Below are 2,826 nucleotides of genomic sequence, written 5' to 3'. Positions count from 1 at the left end.
AATAAATAAATAAATACTTCTAAATCAAATAGTAAGTTTAAAATTTTTTTACCTATCTCTATATCCCTATTCCTATGAGTTTGATGAGAAATTTGTAGTTTGATGAAGAATTTCTAGAAACTGGCCAATCTAGAATTAACAGTATTTCCAGAATTTAAATACCTTAACTCTGAGAGTTTGCAATGATAGAAGAACAATTTCACCCAGTCACAATATCTTCTGAATGCATTCCTGTCATTTTTCTTTCCAATGAATGAATCAAGAAATGGGAGGTACGTATTTGCACAAATGCAATTCATTTACATAAAACAGCTGTACTCATCAAAACCTATCCAGCGGACCGGGTTATTTCTAGTCCAGTAGGTCACATCATTAGCAAACACAATACACACCCTATACTACAGGATTTATGAAGGATCACTACAGACAGGAGAACACTCTGTCTTAACTAACACACAGGCCGAAGAAACACTTAGTTTGGAAACATCACAACTTAAAGAACAGTCATTTTTGAAAGCATGAGATAATCTATCTAGATTTAAACAGATTTATATTAGTTTTATTCACTTTGTGTCTCTTGCAAGGAGGATGAGCACCAATAGTTTTCCAATTACCAACAGAGAAGGACTGAGGAAAGGAAATGAATTGTGCTGGTTTAGTAGGATAAGTCGTTGAGCTACCCTCTATATTACTAAAATATTATACTTACTTTCCTTTCCGGTTTTTGAATTTCTGGTAGAACTGCACAGAACGGTTTGATAACTTCTAAAAATTTGACTGTAAAAAGAAAAAGAATAAATATCCCTATTTTTATAAAGTTAAAAAAATCTTTCTAGAGAATCAAACACAAATATTCTCTTTCACCAGCAATTCACCCCATCCTTACAGCCTCAAATTAAAAAATCATACTGTTCTCCATCTCAAATGATACGTAAAGGAAGAGATATCATTCAAGGGACAAAAAAGTCCAAATGGTTTGATGGCTAGTCAGTAGAAGCAAAGCAATCCAAGCAATCTTTTTCCAGAACTTTACTTCCTCGCACTTGTATCCAATCATTTTATATACAGAGAAAGGGGGCTGTTCAAAGGGCATCATGACATAAAAAAGGGAGCAAATGTACTCTACCGTGGTACCCATGAGACAACGCATGATAGAAGAAAGCAGGTATCAGAGGAGGAAGACAGGAGGGTGCCTTCTGCACTCAGGAAGTACAATAGGAAATGGGCTCTTCTGCAGAGAACTGGCTTAAACAACTGAAAGATGCCGAAATGCGTAGGTGACAAAAAAATCATGCAATCACCTCCTATAGTCAACTTTTTTTTTTGAGAAAGTGTCTCGCTGTGTTGCCCAGGCTGAAGTTCAGTGGCACGATCTCGGCTCAGTGCAATCTCCGCCTCCCAGGTTCAAGTGATTCTCCTGCCTCAGCCTCCCGAGTAGCTGGGATTAGAGGCGCGTGTCACCACGCCTGGCTAATTTTTGTATTTTTACTAGAGATGGGATTTCACTATGGTGGCCAGGCTTGTTGCAAACTCCTAACATCAAGTGATCCTCCCATCTCAGCCTCCCAAAGTGCTGGGATTACAGGCATGAACCATGGCACCTGGCCCCTATAGTTAGCTGTTTTTGTTTTGTTTTGTTTCATTTTTGAGATGGATTCTCTCTCTGTCGCCCAGGCTGGAGTGCAGTGGTGCCATCTCTGCTCACTGCAAGCTCCGCCCCTCTGCGTTCAAGCAATTCTCCTGCCTCAGCCTCCTGAGTAGCTGGGAATATAGGTGCGCGGCACCATGCCTGGCTAATTTTTGTGGTTTAGTAGAGACGGGGTTTCACCACGTTGGTCAGGCTGGTCTCGAACTCCTGACCTCGTGATCCACCCATCTCGGCCTCCCAAAGTGCTGGGATTACAGGCGTGAGCCACGGCACCCGGCCTCTATAGTTAACTTTTTAAAGTATGTAGGCCAGGCACGGTGGCTCACGCCTGTAATCCTAGCACTTTGGGAGGCCGAGGCGGGCGGATCACAAGGTCAGCAGATTGAGACCATCCTGGCTAACACGTGAAACCCCGTCTCTACTAAAAATACAAAAAACAAATTATTGGGGTGTGGTGGCGGGTGCCTGTAGTCCCAGCTACTCAGGAGACTGAGGCAGGAGAATGGCATGAACTCAGGAGGCAGAGCTTGCAGTAAGCCGAGTTCCAGCCACTGCACTCCAGCCTGGGTGACAGAGCGAGACTCTGTCTCAAAAACAAAAAAAGTATGTAATCTCTGCTTCATTTCATCAGACCACATTTCATTGCCTGGTTACTCTCCCAGGTAATATCAAAGTACCTGCTTATGTAAAATAACCCAGAGAATTTACAATTACATTTCATCAGAAAGTATTGTTTTCCCAGACTAGTCTTGTAGTATATAAAGGTAAGATAAATCAAGGTTCTTTAAGGATAGACACTGTCTTCTGGTGTGGCTTAAGTCAAGTCCTGCCAGAGAACTGAAGGGTGAAAATGACAATCTCTCAAGCAAGCTTCTGTCCTTTGCCAAAGGGTCTGCAATGTGGAGAAAGGCAAGCCGCAGCTAGGTATTAATTAGGCTCTGCGGCTCTTCTTCCCCTACAGACACTGGCTTCTGTATACTAACATCCCAAAACTGTCTTAAGCTGACATGAGTGATTACGTCTCTGCAGTTGCCTAAAGTTGATTTTATCATATATTTTTTTAAAGCCTCACGGCCGGGCGCGGTGGCTCAAGCCTGTAATCCCAGCACTTGGGGAGGCTGAGACGGGTGGATCACGAGGTCAGGAGATCGAGACCATCCTGAGCTACACGGTGAAAC

General features: G+C 42.7%; 1 protein-coding gene across 5 annotated transcripts in view; it reads right to left on the bottom strand.

Moving 5' to 3' along the window:
- SEC61A2 (Sec61 alpha 2 subunit (S. cerevisiae)) overlaps positions 1–1,992 on the bottom strand; it is a 52,157-nt gene extending 50,165 nt beyond the window's left edge. For 2 of the 5 annotated variants that reach the window (XM_011934227.1, XM_011934226.1), the window contains exon 1: positions 710–772. The gene's annotated coding sequence lies outside the window, so the exon portion shown is untranslated. Of the gene's footprint in view, positions 1–709; positions 778–1,976 lie in introns of those variants that run through there. The other 3 variants (XM_011934225.1, XR_001000886.1, XR_001000887.1) reach the window with 3 other exon arrangements.
- Between the last annotated feature and the right edge of the window lie 834 nt (positions 1,993–2,826).

Source organism: Colobus angolensis, unplaced genomic scaffold (assembly GCF_000951035.1).
Source record: "Colobus angolensis palliatus isolate OR3802 unplaced genomic scaffold, Cang.pa_1.0 Scaffold133, whole genome shotgun sequence".
In the NCBI taxonomy this organism is placed as follows: Eukaryota; Metazoa; Chordata; class Mammalia; order Primates; family Cercopithecidae; genus Colobus; species Colobus angolensis.
The sequence above is the reverse complement of the archived record's forward strand: the minus strand, read 5'-3'. Positions and strand labels throughout refer to the sequence as shown.